The 17,018-nt window shown below is 43.9% G+C and overlaps 1 pseudogene; it reads right to left on the bottom strand.

The window, feature by feature from the left end:
* The window catches only part of LOC123791048 (small ribosomal subunit protein uS5-like), a 31,074-nt pseudogene extending 15,347 nt beyond the window's left edge, over nucleotides 1-15,727 (bottom strand).
* Nucleotides 15,728-17,018: the final 1,291 nt, after the last annotated feature.

Genomic DNA, 17,018 nt, shown 5'->3' with positions numbered 1-17,018 from the left:
TAGGTCCATTTTCCTCGAGCTGTCTATGACTGAGAGGCTTACACTATAGAAAAAAAGCAAACAAAAAGCCCGAATGGGGACTTCTGGGACTTGTAGTACATCCTATTTCAGGATTTTAAAATTTTAATATCTCCACTGGTCTTGTCTTGGGGGAAGTAGACGTTGCCTGAAAGACCTGCTGTCTGAATTTCCCCATTTTTCAATGTTGTTTATTTTTAAGGTGCTCCCAGCAAAATGAAAGAGTTCTGCGAATCTTTCAACATTTCTACAAAAACAAAACTAAGCAATCAGAACAACAACAAAACAAGCACATCTATTTCCTGAATAATATTTCAGGCACACAGAATTGCAACATGACCTATGAGCACATTTCTGGAACACAGAAGTCCCTCCAGCGATGAGAAACAGAGTCTGGATCAAATGGAAAGAGAAGATGTTGTCTGGTAAGCCTCAGAGGCTGTGACCTCCCTCGTCTCCATTATATGGGCTGCCCAGGCTCCTGCAGGCTGCACACATCTCTCAGGGAGAGGAAGAGCTGCTGTGGGAGGGGCCAGGAGTTTACCTTCGACATTGAAAGATGTTCAGTTTGGTTGTGAAAACAGAGGCAGAAATATTCAGAGCTGCCAGCTGGAACTCAGGGCAATGTTTTAAAAAAAAAATGTTGGGGTTGTTAAAACATATTTTATCCCCCTGTCTTTAATGGTGATTGAATCACCCAAAGAGTCCAACAGCCGTGTTCTTGTGGCTGCCTGGGATCCCAACCCTGAGCATTGCAAACTTGCTAGAGAAAGCCCGTTAACTTGCTGCCAGGAGTGTTCCTGGTGCCAAACAAGGATCCTTGCTCTTACCTTTCTCAAAGCTTTTCACTTGCTCAGCAGTGGTTTTCAAACCATCATCCTACGGTGAACATTCCCCATTCCACAATTCACATGTTTAGTGCTCAAGTGATCAGTTACCAAAACAGAACAATGGGGATTACGTTCCAATGCAGAGAGAAAACAAAATTACAGACTAGATGCCAAATGTCGCCATTTCTGCCATAGGAGGTTTGCAAATGATCAGCACTTGCATGAACAAGGTGCTCATGAAAAGGAAAAAGAGAAAAAAAGATTGACCGCACGCCTCTTGGAATCTTAACTCTGCCACTTATGTAGGCAAGTGAGTCCATGGCGCTAATGCACTAATTTTATCATCTGTAAAATGGAGATACAAAAAGTTAGCTCACTGGGGAGTTGTATCCATTTAGGGGACTTTCGTAAAGACTTGATCTTTGCAAGTATACTTATTTCGTACGTGTTATAGACTCGAAAATGTTCATCATTTTAAAAAAGACACGGATACTTGAAAACGTGAAATGTGATCTTCTAGTAAGATATTTTTTCCTGTAGAATTACATGCATGAGTATTTCACTGTGGTTCCTCTTCAAGGGCTCCTCCTCTTGACCAAGCTTGTCAACCAAAACACTTAGAATTTTCTATTCTGCCTTGCAGATAGGAATCCTTACGCTAAGATCTAAATTTTGGATTCCATCCTTTTGTGTCCCTTCCATTACTTTGTCATTGTTCTCTGGTAGTAAAAACAAGACAACAGGTCCAAAATGGAGTTGTGTATGCTAAGCCCCATATTACCAAACCAAAACTTAACTTGATTGCAGTTTTAGCTCTCCCAGAAATGGAGTTTTAAACTAGTCAATCAGGAGTCTCCTAGTAAGAATTAGCTAATCTGCCTGCTATTAGACCCCTGTGATCCCCTAAAGGAAAGTAACCTTGTCATAAACAACCCACTTTTTTTTTTTTTTTTGCCTAGCATCACTTCCTGTTCCCGCTCCCTTGTGCCTATCAAAGTCTTTCCTTTTGTACAACTCCTTGGAGCTCCTTTCCATCTTCTAGATCAGATATCGGTCAATTCAAATCAACTTTTGCTGAGACTCTTAAAAAATTTTAACATGCCTCAGTTTCTTTTGACACCAATCTCAATTTAAGAGTGGCTTATTTAAGGGATGAACGTTTCCTTAATTTCTCCAGATGTCCACCTCTTCGCCCAGCTTGTGAACCTTTTTCCACAAAACCTTGCCTCAGCGCTGTCTACCCTTCACCCCTGTTATGTACGAATCCATCCATTAGGTCTCACGTTAGTGGCCTTAAATCTATGTCATCTTGATTTTTTTCAGTATTCATTTCTTTTGTATCCATATCTTCTCCGTGACAATGATGAGCGAGCAGAGGCTGGCTGAAGACAAAGCAGAAGCCTGCACCCCGCTCCCTCCCCCACCCCCCCCACTTCTGGGTGGGATAAGTGATGTTCCTCCAGGAAGTTCCCAACTGTCTTCATGTTAATGCCTTGCTAGAGGGGTAAACAACCTTAACTTGACAATGGCCAGGCCTCTGGTATCCTATCAGTCTTCTTTAACATATGAAAATCCTTTTGAAACCTCCCTTTTTCCTTACTTCCCCCAAACTCTTAGTATACAATCAGCCACCCCTCACAACCTGGGGCAGCGGCTCTTTCTGTCCACGGGTCCTGTCCCCGTGCTTTAACAAACCGCCATTTTGCACCAAAGATGCCTCAAGAATTCCTTCTTGGTCGTCGGCTCCGGACTCCACCCCACTGAACCTCACCCATATTCCAAAACCACGTCAATTACTATATATCTATCTTTCCTTTATTTATTGCTAATTCTTGCAGCTCCTGACAGTATGGGACCCACCCTTGGTACTCAATGAATACTTACTTTACAAACTCCTATTTCAAAGCTGAAGGTATTTAGGGAATCCTAAAAGGACTTACTCTTGCAATCCCAAAGGGCAGGTGTGAATGTGGGATTAATGCTAATAATGAATCAGCATATGGTTTCTATAGTATGTTTTACCATAACTAAATTGATCCTCACAACAACTCAATAAGGAAGGGAGGAATTATGGTAGCTCTCTTTATTTTACAGAGACGGGCTCTGACTCATGAGAATTGAGTTACCCGCTCAAAGTTGTGCAGACTGAACATTTTAGGGGCAGAATGAGACTCTACAGGAGTCCTGACTCCATATCCCATACTTTCCCAATGGTGTCGCACTGCTGCCTTCCCAATTTAATGAAATATTTCCCTGCCAAACCCTCTGCAGGAGATGTCATACTGCACCTTTGAAGCAAGAACTCTCCCTGTAAAAGAAATTCCTTTCCTGCTTTTCTTATCTGAACTAAATATACATAAGACTTGTGGTCCTGGTTAGGGGCAATTGTTTGCATTTTAAGGTAAAATGTTGTTCTTTAGAGAAGTTGTTTGTCCTGGAATTTAGCAGTTAACACCGGGTCCCCAGGCTTGAAGTCAGGGCAAGGCAGAAGTCAGGGCAAGGCAGAATGCAGCTGGCACATCCTACAGAGTTGCTGAAGGCCGAGAGGCTAATGTCCCTGGGCTGCACTTAGGAGCTCACGCTCGTTGTGATATTTCAGAGCTGTTCTCATTCCTGTTGGCACTTTGAAGAAGCAAGCCACAGTCCCTGACTTTTTAGGGGTTTACCACGGGAACAAAGATCTACCATGCAAGAGTTGGACGAAAGCTGAAAATTTGCGTCTAACAGTGGACGTTGTCTTCCAGGCAAGGAAAAAAAAAAGTAAAATTAGAAGTTCCAGAAGATTCTCTTTTTAGTAATTCAGATTCATAGTTGAAGACATACCTTGAAAAAATAAGACATGTCTTGAGTGTCATAGAAAAATGGAGAATTCTGTGAACATGTAAGTATGTAATGCTCAAATCATAGCAATAATACATTCAGCAATTTAATGTTAAAAATAAACAATAGGTTATTGTGGAAGAGTATAGACATATGAAGGAAGCCAGAAGGGACTAATATGAATATTTCTGAATGGCCAAAATGAATTTTAATAGAGTCTCTAATACACAAAACGCAGTTTAATGAAGGTATAGGGATGTTTAGAAACAGACATCCAGAGTATTATATAACACTGGAGGAATGAGGTCCTGTTAATCTTGGCCAAGACTCTGGCTTTGTTTCACTCTTAAGCAGTTTAACCATTGTTCTTAAATCACTTGGTTAAATAAATCAGATATATTGTTTGTCTCTTCATTGCCCTGATGGGTTGCCTGATGGAACAATTCAATTGTAATGGCTGAATTATGGCAGCTTTGACGGTGTCTATAAATACAGTCTAGAGAGAATTGTGTACTTTTTGGATGAGAAGATATTTTATAGATTTCTTAGTCCCACATATGTAACCAAATCTGCCCTAATAGATTTCGTCTATAAAAATCTCAGGCTGGAAGGAGTTTGGAAGTACTAATGATACTTTTTGCAACATTTGACATTTGCCTCTTGCACCATACTGGGAAGAGCTTGGATTTGGGGGTCAGAAGACGTGAATTCAAGCTTTAGTCTTGTCTCATAGCTGTGTACTTGGGCAAGTCACAATCTCTGAGTGCCCACTTGCTCATTTGCAAAATAGAGGCAGTAATACCCACCACACAATTCTGTAGAAGAGCTATATGGTTATTTCTTATGTTTGCGTTGTTGACAGAGAAAGAATCCCCTGAAAATTAAAGCTATCAGCCATTTATTTGGGCAATTAGAATTGCAATTCAGGAGACATAGAAACCTGACCAGTGTTCCAAGGAAGACAAAGAGGGGGCAGAGTTATAAGGCAAAAGGTCATCAGTACAGGTCTCACTTAGGTCCTCTATGAAACTGGGTTAACTGGGATTGGTTGGATTAATATGCAAATGAGGGATCAAAACTTGCCAAATCACCCTGGCTCCTTTCCAAGTGAAGAATACAAAAGATTCCATGTCTGGGTGAGGAGGGAGGTGAGGCCAGGCTGAGGACCTGGAGCTGGCAAAAGTTCATAGTCCCCCTGATGAGGACCTGCATAAATTCCTCCTCTCTTACGGCCTTGCCACCCTCTTTTATTTTATTGTTTTACTTTTATTTTATTTTATATTTTTGAGAGAGAGAGTGTGTGTGAGAGGGGGGAAGGGGTGGTGGGAGAAAGGCAGAGAGAGAGGGAGAGAGAGAATCTTAAGCAGGCTCCATGCCCAGTGTGAGCCCAGCGCAAGGCTTGATCCCACGACCCTCAGATTATGACCTGCGCTGAAATCAAGAGTCGGATGCTTAACCCACTGAGCCACCCAGGCGCCCTGTACCCTATTTTATTATTTTATTTTATTTTTTTAAAAGCTATTATTTACTTTTTTGAGGCTGGGGGAGGGGGAGAGGGAGAGGGAGAAGCAGAGTCCCAGCTGAGCGGGGAGCCCAACACAGGACTCGATCCCAGGACCCTGGGATCATGACCTGAGCTGAAGGCAGACACTTAACTGATTGAGCCCCCCAGGTGCCCCATGGCCCTATTTTAAAAGAGACTTTCCTAGCTAGGCTTGCTTGCTCCATTTTGAAGTCTCCTTTTACAGTGCTCATGGTAATAATCACGAACAGAACGTGTATGACTGGGACTCAACTGGCGCCCAGAGATGGCGATGACTGGAAGCTCAGTTTTAATGAAGACACAAACAATGAGGCAGGTGTTGACCCTCCGACCTTGTAGGAGCCTTCTCTCTATTCGAGCTCTCCACGGCCTTTGCACTTCCTCCATTCACTCGCAGTCCGGGCCCCGCATCAGATCTGCAGTGGTCAGCTTTTGAGTTCTATGTCCACAGGTTGTCCTGTATTGCCCCTGGGTGTCTCTGTCCTACCCAAACACACTGTGAGCGGCTTGAGTGTCGGAAAGCTGCTGTTCCATTGTTCCCCCACTGCAACCAGTGTGCTGCTTGATGAGGTCGTGGAATACAGGTGGGGTTCAGTGGGGTGGAGTCTGGAGCCGATGACCAAGAAGGAATTCTTGAGACGTCTTTGGTGCAAAATGGTGATTTATTAAAGCATGGGGACAGGACCTGTGGGCAGAATGAGCCGCTGCCCCCGGGTTGTGAGGGCTGGCTGATTATACACTATGGGGTTGGAGGAGGTAAGGAAAAAGGGAGGTTGAGAAAGGACTTTCATATGTTAAAGAAGACTCGCAGGATACCCGAGGCCTTGCCCTGGTCAAGTTAAGGTTGTTTACCCCTCTAGTAAGGAATTAACATGAAGACAGTTGGGAACTTCCTGGAGGCTGCAGGTTACAAAGACATTCAATTGTATCTACATTCCCTTCCGGAAGCTGGGTTACTGATAGAAATGCTTTGTTCTTGTCGATTGCTAAGACATTTGTAAACTGAGGGAGACTCAAGTCTTGCAGGATTGTGGTCTCTATAGGGTAACTATTTCTTTGTCCTTCAGGGCAGCCAGGAGTGCCTGAGGGATGTCATGTACATCCCATGGGGGGGGGGCGGTGTGGGGTGTCAGTTTCTGCTTTGTCCTCCTCTTGCCTCTGTTCCCACATCAGTGCTATCCTCACAAGAAATCTTCAATAAATCCTTGCTGACCCATCGACTGGTGATGGGGTGTGATCAGACGTTGGTGAACAGTGAGACAGAGCACAGAGCAGAATGCAATTAGCCGCTGTGATGCTATCTGTACGTGCAATGCTGTGAGTGCTACGTATCGTTAGTTATGCAAATGTGTATTAAAAACGTCTTGCTGTATGACATTCACTGCATTTTATGAAGATTATCTGCATGTTTATTTTCGACTTATCTTTTATGATATAATTGGCTTTTGATTTGCACCAAAGAGTATTTATGAAATATTATCCTCCGCTGAAAACGTTTGATGAAAAATGTAAGTTCCTGAACATTCTGAGATACATCAAATTTAAAGTCTGCTGAACGGCCTGTTCTTTGTCCAAAAGTTTGCTTTTCCTTGCACTACTTTCTTGCCAGCCTGGATACTAGTAATTCAACACCCATCACTGAGCAGCGGCTATCAGTCAATCACTGTGCTAGTGACCAGGGATCCAGAGATAAACAGGACACAGTTCCTGTCCTCGAGGAGTTTACTATCTGGCAATGGGAACATGATTTAAATAGTTACCAGAAGGCATTGTGGCAGAGATAGTGATGGTGTTTTGTGCACAGTATGGTGGGTTCTCCCACGAAAGCTTCCTAACCCAGCCCGGGAGGGATCAAGGAAGGTGGGGAAATGGGGCCAGGAGAAGCGGAGGACACCCCCATGGAGAGCGTTGATGCTTTATGAGGAAGTGGGACGTAAACCCATGCCCTATGGGGAGCATGGAGTGCAAGATTAGAGGGAAAGATCACCATCAGCTTCTTCCGGTGGCCGTGTGTGCCTGGGATTTGACGGAGACAAGGAAGAACGGAGAGAAGGAGCTTAGGCAGAAAGCTGGTGCGGTAGTTTGGGAAAGAGATGGTGAGTTCTGCGCGTAGTTACTTTTCGTGGAACTGTAGACTCTTAGGTGTTGGAAGGCACTTCTTTCATCCTTTGAATAGTTAATGGGTAGCAAATATGTACTGATGCTGATCACTGGGTGAAAGGGACAAGAGAACATTTAGTCTCTGGCAAAACAGGAAAATGCACACGTACGACGTGGCTACGAGGTGGGTATAATTAGGTGTTAGGACAGTACCTGCCAGGGACTTCTAACTCACCCTGGGAATCAGGAAATAGAGCACTGCAAGTCTGCCCAGGAAAGAAGGTTCTGGTACAGAGCCATCTGGGTACTGGAAACAATATATGACCGACCTGGTCTCTTTAGGCAAATGTGAATAATTCTGCATGGCTGGAGTATAGGCGGTTGGGGGGCAGAGTGTGAAGGATACCATGTCATTGAAAGGAATGTGCGTTTTGCTTGCAATGTGTTTAGGAATTATGAAAGGATTTTTTTTCAATTTTTATTTAAATTCCAGTCAGTTAACAAACAGTGTAATATTGGTTTCAGGTGTACAATATAGTGATTCAACATTTCCATACATCACCCGGTGCTCATCATAAGTGCCCCTCCTTAATCTCCATCATTTATTTAACGCATCCCCCCCTTACCTCCCCTCTGGTAGCCATCAGTTTGTTCTCTATAATTAAGAGTTGTTTGTTGGTTTGTCTCTCTCTCTCTCTTTTCCCATTTTCTCATTTGTTTTGTTTCTTAAATTCCACATATGAGTGAAATTATATGGTATGTATCTTTTTTTGACTGACTTATTTCACTTAGCATAATACTCTCTAACTCCATCCATGACCTTGCAGCTGGTATGATCTCATTCTTTTCTATGGCTGAGTAGTATTCCATTATAGATAGATAGATAGATAGATAGATAGATAGATAGATAGATAGATACCACTTCTTCTTTATCCATTCATCAGTCAGTGGACTCTTGTGCTGTTTCCATAATTTGGGTATTGTAGATAATGCTGCTAGATACATCAGAGTGCATGTATCCCCTTGAATTAGTTTGGATTAGCATTTTTTTTTCCTTTGGGTAAATACCTAGTAGTGCAATTTTTGGACTGTAGGGTAGGGTAGTTCTATTTTTAACGTTTTGAGGAACCTCCATACTGTGTTCTAGAGGGGCTGCACCAGTTTGCACTCCCACCAACAGTGCAAGAAGTTCCCCCTTTCTCTACATCCTTGCCAAAACCTGCTGCTTCTTGTGTTATTGATTTTAGCCATTCTGGCAGGTGTGAGCTGATAGTTCATTGTAGTTTTGATTCGTATTTCTCTGATGATGAGTGACGTTGAGCATCTTCTCATGTCTGTTGGCCATCCGGATGTCTTCTTTGGCAAAATGTCTGTTCATGTCTTGGGCCCATTTTTAATTGGACTATTTGTTTTTTGGATGTTAAGTTGTAGAAATTCTTTATATATTTTGAAACTAAGCTTTTATTGGATATGTATTTGCAAATATCTTCTTCCGTTCTGTAGGTTGCCTTTTAGTTTTGTTGATTGTTTCCTTCAATGTGCAGAAGCTTTTTATTTTGATGAAGTTCTATAGTTTATTTTTGCTTTTGTTTCCCTGGCCTCAGAAGACATATCTAAAAAGAAGCTGCTATGGCCAAAGTCAAGGAAGTTACTGCCTGTGTTCTTTTGTAGGATTTTATGGTTTCCTATCTACATTTGCATCTTTAATCCATTTTGAGTTTATTTTTGTGTGTGGTGAAAGAAAGCGGTCCAGTTTTCTTCTTTTGCATGTAGCTGTCCAGTCTTCCCAACACCATTGGTTGAAAAGACTGTCTTTTTCCCATTGCTTATTCTTTCCTGCTTTGTCCAAGACTAATTGACCGTATTGTTGTGGGTTACAGAAGGATTTTAAGTAGGGATGCAACATATTGTATTTATGTTCAGAAAGATGGATGGAGGTCCTGAAGAAAAGAATATAGCTAAGGAGATGGAGGAGTGATCAGGGTCTGAAAAAAGGTGGTAGTTGGAGAATAAATAAAAGGGGTCAAATTCAAGACTTGCTTAGGAGGTGGAAATTATTCTGATGAGTCGCAGTACTCAGAGCCTATGTGAGCGCATGTCCCCACCTGAGAGGGCTGCAGGCACAAACAAGATTGACATAAAAGCAGGAGGTGAGGCATGAGTCTGTGAAAAGAGGGAAGGTGGGTGATTAGGATTAGGATGACTTTGAACCATGGGATAGTAGTTCTAGGAGCCTAGATGGTAGGAATGTTCGGGGATGTGAAGATGAGAGCAACAGTGAAGGGATACGATTGGAAGAATATGAATCAAGAATGTGGGAGAGAATAGATGAGTGAAGTGGCTGTTACTTAGAGCATCAGCCACAAGTAACCAACCAAGGAAGTCATTCATTGGCTCCAACAATACACTAGATACTCCGCTAGGTGAAGGGACTACATTGTACCCATTGACTAATGAACCATTTGTACCGGGAGGGATTGACTGGTCTGGTGGTTTCAGATGAGCTTGAGATTAAGTTGATCCGGTGCCCATGCTGGCTTCCGACGGTGAGAGACAGGATGCCGCTGGCGTTTATGGCCTATGAAAGGCATCATAGCAACGTCTGTATCGGACTGTTCATGTTCTGGGCTCAGCCAAGCCCGACTCTCCTCTGACGTGTGGTGTGTAGCCTTGAGAAAATAATTCAACCTGAGTCTCAGTTTTTTTATTTGTAAAATTAGGCTGATGACAACCGCCTCGTAAGTCTGCTATGAGTGTTCAAATGAGGTGCATTTCAGGGCTGAGTAAGATACCTGGCTCAGAGTATGCATAAAAATAATTAATTGTTTCATCGTCATCATCTGATGCATATATCTACAGCCGTAGGTAAACCAAAGACCTGGCTAGCTCAGAAAATGGAGACCTGCTCTGAATTCTCTGAGGCCTGTGTGGACTGAAGCTGCACGTGGTCTAAGAAGCACCTTCCTTAATGGCCATAGAGACAGGTTTCATGCAGAGGGACCTCAACATGGTCACTATTCTGGAAATTTGCTTACTTTTCCACTTCCCACAAGTGAGATCTTTACCATGTCTAATAAAACTAGAACACAGTATTCTCCTTTCTTAGATTAGGTGCCCATCTCCTCCCTGGGTATTACAGCTAATGAAAAGTAATGTATGTGTCTATTGAATTGGTTGCCATTAGCCAATGCCAGTGATCAGTCTGGTTTATGATGCAGGTACCATGCACGCCCTAAAATAACATTGGAAGAAAGCCTCGTGGGATGAGGTGGGTTAGAGATTTGAGGTTAGCTCAACACACTTCTGCTATCAGACAGGGTATCCTAAGGTATAATCAACCGGGGAGGACAGTGGGGTTTATTGAGCTAACGGATTCTCCAGGCAGAAAGCTTCCCAGAGCTCACACAGCTAGGGAACCAAGACTGTGAGTCTGTGTGGAGAGCGAAAACAGTAGTGGGGGCTGGGGGACCAAGCCAAGGCATTATTGTGTCAGTTGTCAGAGCAATTCTGCTTACTTGGATTAGACCGAGTTCGTGGAATTGAGGGTTTGTTCTGTAGGAAACATTTTTTCAAAGGTAGACAACAAGTGTTATCGTAACTGCGGGAGATGTTAAATCTGTTCCTGATTTTACGATCACGGGTAGGGCCTACGACAATGTGAGAGAGTAGAGCAGCCCCGTGTTGATTTTCAGACAACTTGTCTACCTTTTGGACGTCCAACGATGTTCCCCATTGCTGCCTCTTCCCTCAAGGGCATATGTAAACTACTGGAGTATGTGAATCATTTCTTCATATTGTGCACCTTTCATCTATGAAGCTGCAAAATACGAAGTGTCAACACTTTCTCTCTTTGCTCTCAGTGGAAACTCTTGACTCCAGGCTGACAGAGCAGAGAGAAACTGGGCTTTGAAAATTGCCAGACTTGGGTTCAAAATTCACTTCCACCAATGGGGTGAGCTTGGGCAAGTTACCTACTATTTCAGAAACCTCTGAAGCCATCTCTAGGATGTCAGTAACAAGCCTGTCTAGAATAGCTGGCTGCAGGCCGTGAACAGGAAAACCTATTCAAGCACAGAGTGCAAGGCCCAAATCTCCCTCTCCCTTGTCCGACTAACGTGCTGCACGGAGACCTGGGAGAAACATCACCAAGAGCCTGGAACTCTAGACCTAGCTTTGCCCTTAACGCACGGGGTGTCCTTGAATAAGTCATGTACCACAGTGGGCTTAGCCTCCTATTGGTAAGATGCAAGAATTGGTCTCACAATCCCCAAGATCCCCCTCAGGTTCCGGGTGAGCATCCCTACTGCACAGGTTTGCTCGCTACTGGCTTGGACCTTGGTCTCCTTACACCTGTCGCAGAGTCTCCTGTTTCATCAGCCCACGGTGATCTTCCTGTCCCAGCAAAAGTATAAGATTTCCTGCATCACTCATTGTATGCTTGATTATAAGCAGCCTTATTTTGTTTACGGAACTTTCCAGATTTTAGTTTTTGTCTCCCTATCTAGGACACAATCTCCCTGAGTAAAGGAGTGTGCTTTACACCTCTGGCTTCTTGCAGTTTGTGCTGGGAACAGCATAGGTGATTAATGACACCTTGTTGAAGCAACAGTCAGCATTATGTACACAGAAGCGCAGACGTGTGGGGTTTTGAATTTAGAACAAGGAATGGTACCATTCTGGGAAGAGCTGAGTCTGATTCTTCTTCATCAATAATCTACTTGTTCACCAATTCCCCTTTTTTTTTTTTTTTTAACAGCTCTCTGCAGAGACCTGCACATTTTATCAAGGCTAACCTATGCATGCCGTGAACTAGAAGCCTGCCTTTGCTCTGAATTTCTGTGGAGTGAAGTCCTTCTCCAACTGACACTGTGCTGTTTTAGTCCATGAGAGATTTTCAGTTCCTTTCTCCTGGAAGCCTGTGGGCAGAACCAATCTGCAAGACATTGTACAGTCTCTGTAGGGGACCGGCAGATGTGACTCAGAGTGAGGTTGATTTCCAAGAACATCTTTCCTGGGGGTATGGCTAATGAGCTCACCTTTGAGTCTGCCAACAAAAGAGGCCCACGGAGACACCCAGATCCGTGGAAATCCATCAGCCGTAGACAGGGAAGATGCAGGGCGCCAGCGTGGGCTAGGAGTGCCTGCCAGGCAACCATATAAACAGGAAACCACCTAACTCTGAGAAACCAATTTTACTCATTGGGTCCAGCTAATCAGCAGCTAATTCCAAAAGCAGACTCTTACTGGGAGTAAAACAAAAAGCAAGGGTCACGACGTCTATATTCATGAAGTCATAATCTATGGTAGGGTTTGTCTTAGGGCTCTCTTTGTATTGATTACTTAAATATTTGTTGTGCAATGGGTACGTCAAACAAAAATCACTACTCTACCTCCCCTGGACTCATATGCTGTCATTAGACTTAAAAACAGCATCTAACTTAATACAGGGCTGCACCTGTTTAACCAACCCGAACCTCTTTGCCCCCTCAGTGTCCCAGTCGCCTCAGGGGCATTGGCAAGGCTCTACGCCACGCTCGTCAAATGCCAAGTCAGGCGCTGACTGATCTGATGTTGATTTCAATGCAGTTCAGAGGTCATAACAACAACAAAATTGGCATTCAGGTCCCTAGGATGGAGACATACACTTTCTGAACATGTAAGTGACAATTGTGACTGACTGGTGGGTTTTCCAACTCACCCATCATTAGTGAGTAGCTCTTTAAAGGATAAAATTAATGGTCACCTAATGATGCTGGAGAAAGAGAGCAGGTGATGGCATTCACCGTCATCAAAACCATCATCATCATTCCGTGCCTCCTAATAGAATTTTGTAATTTTCAAAGTGATTTTACACATAGTTTCAATTATCCATTGCTTAGAGCTTCGACAGAGGTCTTCCCAGCAGAAACTGAAAATCCATCAGAAATTCAGATTAATTTTAAAACATAGGTCTTGGATGTCCACTATGTGTAAAACACCTCACTAGGCATTGGAAACTCACCAGTGAACATGACAGACAGGAGAGAGAAGGAAGACAGTATTGCGGGAGCAAGGAAGGGACCCTGGGCAGGTCTTAGGAGGAGTAAGAAGTTTTCTGAGGAAGCCGAGTGCTTGGCCCTGAAGAGCGCCAAGGACTTTGGTGAGTGGAGGACTTTTAAATGATGGTTTCCTATTGGCCATCTGACAGACGGAGCACCTGTTCCGTGGTCTCTGGGGATGGTGAGCAGCATTGGAAAGAACGGCTACTTCTGCATATTAAATTATAAGCCACCAGGCGGCTGGTTAGATGAAAGGGTTTGGTTTTATAATCTCTTTCTATGAAGTCACCATATGCTCACCTTTTGGCTGGAACGAGTCCTAGGGCTGAACTGTTCGGCAGTTGGTGACTGTTTTTGTTCTGTAAGATTACTTTTCTTTTTTGATTATGAACACAGTCAATGGCAATTGTTTTTTAAAGTTGAGAAAGGCAGGAAAGGAAAGAACAAAGAAGTAAAGAGTGATGGCACAGTGCAGACAATGTCATAATTTGCATTTACGAGTCTTTCTAGGCTGTGTTTTTCACTGACACAGACACACGATCATTCACACTGATAACTGGCTCCTTGTGGATGCATCGGGGGAAGAAAGAGGTCACACATCGGTAGATTTCCAGCGTTAGCAAGGCACAGCAGACTCTAATAAATAGGTTTAAAGTACATGGGGAGTTTTGGTTCGTTTTTAGTTTGAAGGAGACAATGGACATTCCATTCTGTTCGAAAGTTGTAAATTCCATGAAATCTGAGCTATGTGTGACTATATTATTATTAGTCATTAAAATGACTTTTGAAGTAGGCATATTTCTTATCCTTGCTTTACAAAAAGGAATAAACTGATAAAAGAAATTCAGCAGTTCAGTAAGTAAAGGGTAACTCGCCCACGGAGGCTTGGGCACCGTTTTGCAAAGGTTTCACTTACCTTGCTGACTCTGGATCCCAGAATGGTAACCAGATTTAGCTGTCACTTCTTAACAAAGTATTTTAATGTAACAGAACTCAACAGATGTGGTTTAATTGAAATTGACTTGAGGCTTTGTAAGGAGAGTGGATGCTATTGACTATATATGACCTTGGTTGTGTTGGCCCATCTGTTTGGGTGTGGGCTGCACGAAGCAGCATTTTCCCTTGTTCATAGAGGGAGGAAGTTGGGGAGGGTGAGGAGAGAGCCCAGCAGGCTCGGGGCCAAATGGAGATGAGCTAGAGAGAGGAAAACCCCTGCATAGCGAGGGTTTGCGTGCAAATAAGAAAAAAACAAGGACGAAGGGAATGTCTAGGTTTACCTTTTTGAGTTTGTGCATTCACTAATGCTTTTGTAAGAATATATTCTTCTGAAGGACCTAAAAAAAAGTTGAGTTTCATGTCTGGGTCAAAACAGTTGATCATAAAGACAGGATGTATTGAAGAAGACCCAGCATGGAGAGAGGACTTCCCCAGGCCATAACACAGTGTGTGAGGAAGGAATGGGGGGTAAGGAGGGAGCACTTGATGAGTTCCCACTCCCTAGATTTGTAGGAAGCCCCGGCTGAACACTGAGTTCCCGATGGAGACAATAAATTGCAGTTCATGTGCCCAAACAGTGGAATCCATCATGGTGTTCGTGTGAGCTACCAGTCCCTCCTTAGGTCATCATGACTGTGTGTTGGGCCTGCTAGACTCTGTTGGTGACGTCAGGGTTTCCTGGGGAAGCTTTCCCAAGCCCATCCATCTTTTTGTGCCTTCTATCATATTGTTTCCATTGCCTGAAATTCCACAATCCCCTCTCTACCCCAACCCCTCACCACTCTCTATTGAAGTGTTGCCTGTCCTTGACTTCTTGACCTGGACTTGAATGGTTTGTTTGCTTGTCTGGCTCCCTTAGCGTATAATCCCCTGGAACTCAGGAACAGTGACTGGAACAGCGGGTGGTATATGATTAGCACTTAATAATTTATTGATTCAGAGACAAAATAAATGAAGAAATGAATGAGAGCAAAATGGAAGTTCCACCTCTTTGGTAAACCGTTTCTATTGTTGACCTCTATGAACGTCCACTTACCTGAGGAACGTTCTTTCTAATACATACTAATAATATTTCCATTCCTCTTACTATATTTACTGGGTACTTATGCGCAAGACTATGAAATCTCATGTAATCCTTACAACTAACTGGCTGCAGGTCCAATGATTATCTCTACTGGTAAGAAAATCAATCGGGAAAAGTAGTTGTCTGGGCCAAGGTCATGAAGCTGGGAAGTGACAGAGCCAGGATTTGTGCCTGAACAGTCTGAACAAGATCCCACGTGCTCTTCTACTTACCTCGGCAGTTCTCCTTGTCCCTCAGGGCCAGGCAGAGACTTGGCTTCCTCAGGAAACTTGCCTACACCTGTGACTTCATCGTCCATTTTCTCATCTCTCCCTACTAGGACTGTAGGCCCTGGGAGGCTGGAATCCGGTCTCTCTTCTTTCCACTTTGTGTGGCCACCATCTTGTGAAGTTGTCGGGAGAGGGGTTCCCGTCCGAACCAGGCAGATGACGAAATGGTGGCCTGGGGATTTGTCTAATCTGACAAGGCCACCCTCTGTCAGAGTCAGGGGTCGGACTTCAATTTTCGACTCATATTCCAGGCTTCTAATCTGGAAGAAAATGCCTTAGCAAGGGTCCTTCTAAACAATTTGGGGGCCAGGGATAGAGTTCACAGAATTCTAGAATTGCAAGAAACCACAATGGTTACCTGAAATAATGTCCTCATAGAATGGGGAGGTAGCTTATCCAAGGCTATGGAGCAAGTGAGTAGAAAGATTGGAACGATGAGGACACAGAGTTAGCCCCAGGCTGACCCTTAGTTTTTCCTGACTGACATATGATATAAAATATAAATTATTCAGGTTTGAACCAAGGCGATAATGTCTTTACTATCATTATCCTTGGCCTATATGCAAAGAGTAGCTTTTTCTTAGTAAAAATCTATTTATTCTACTTGGCGCAGGCACTTACCTGGTGGCTTTATCGGGTGTTTTTTCATCTTTGCTCTCTTCCCTGGACTGTCCCTCCCAGCCGCAGCCCTCCAGCCCGCGCTCCCCTCCCCTGCAGCTGCGCTCACCGGCCAGCCCTCTGTTTTCCTCATGGCTGCCTTCCAGCTGCGCCCCACACACCCGGCCACGGCCACTTCCTGGCTGCCGTCCTGCACCAGTGCTGCAATTGCTAACACATTAATGGCTCCTTTTGTGAAAAATAACACAGCAAAGCTTGTTGTAAATTAAAATTGCTGGGGAGGTGGAAAACGATGACATGGACAAAGCAAAGCAAAGCCATCATGTAAAAATTGCCTTACAGGGCAAAGAGGAGGCAAAGGAGGACATCTTGGCTCTGCCCTCCCTTTCACAGTCCCAGTTTGTCACTGTGGGAAACGCATCTGCACTGGCCTGGGGTCACCGTCTTGGCCACCTGGATGGGGTGCATGACAAGGGAGATAATCCCTGTGGTTTTGCCTGGCTACCTGCTCTCCTGGGTCCACTGGGGGAGAGGAGGAGGGAAGAGCAGCACAGATTTGAAAACAAAAGGTAAACCGTGCGGATACAGAGAACAGGGGCTTCCCGTGTCAGCAATGCATGTGGCGTGCTAGCGGGAGGAGGGCTGGAGGACCCTGATGGCAAATCACGTTAGGTTCAATGCCAAATAAGTGTGGTTCTACCC

This window comes from Ursus americanus, chromosome 2 (assembly GCF_024610735.1).
Source record: "Ursus americanus isolate L20-20 chromosome 2, mUrsAme1.1.p, whole genome shotgun sequence".
NCBI classification, from domain to species: Eukaryota; Metazoa; Chordata; class Mammalia; order Carnivora; family Ursidae; genus Ursus; species Ursus americanus.
Note: the sequence above shows the minus strand (reverse complement) of the source record. Positions and strands in the feature narration are given on the sequence as shown.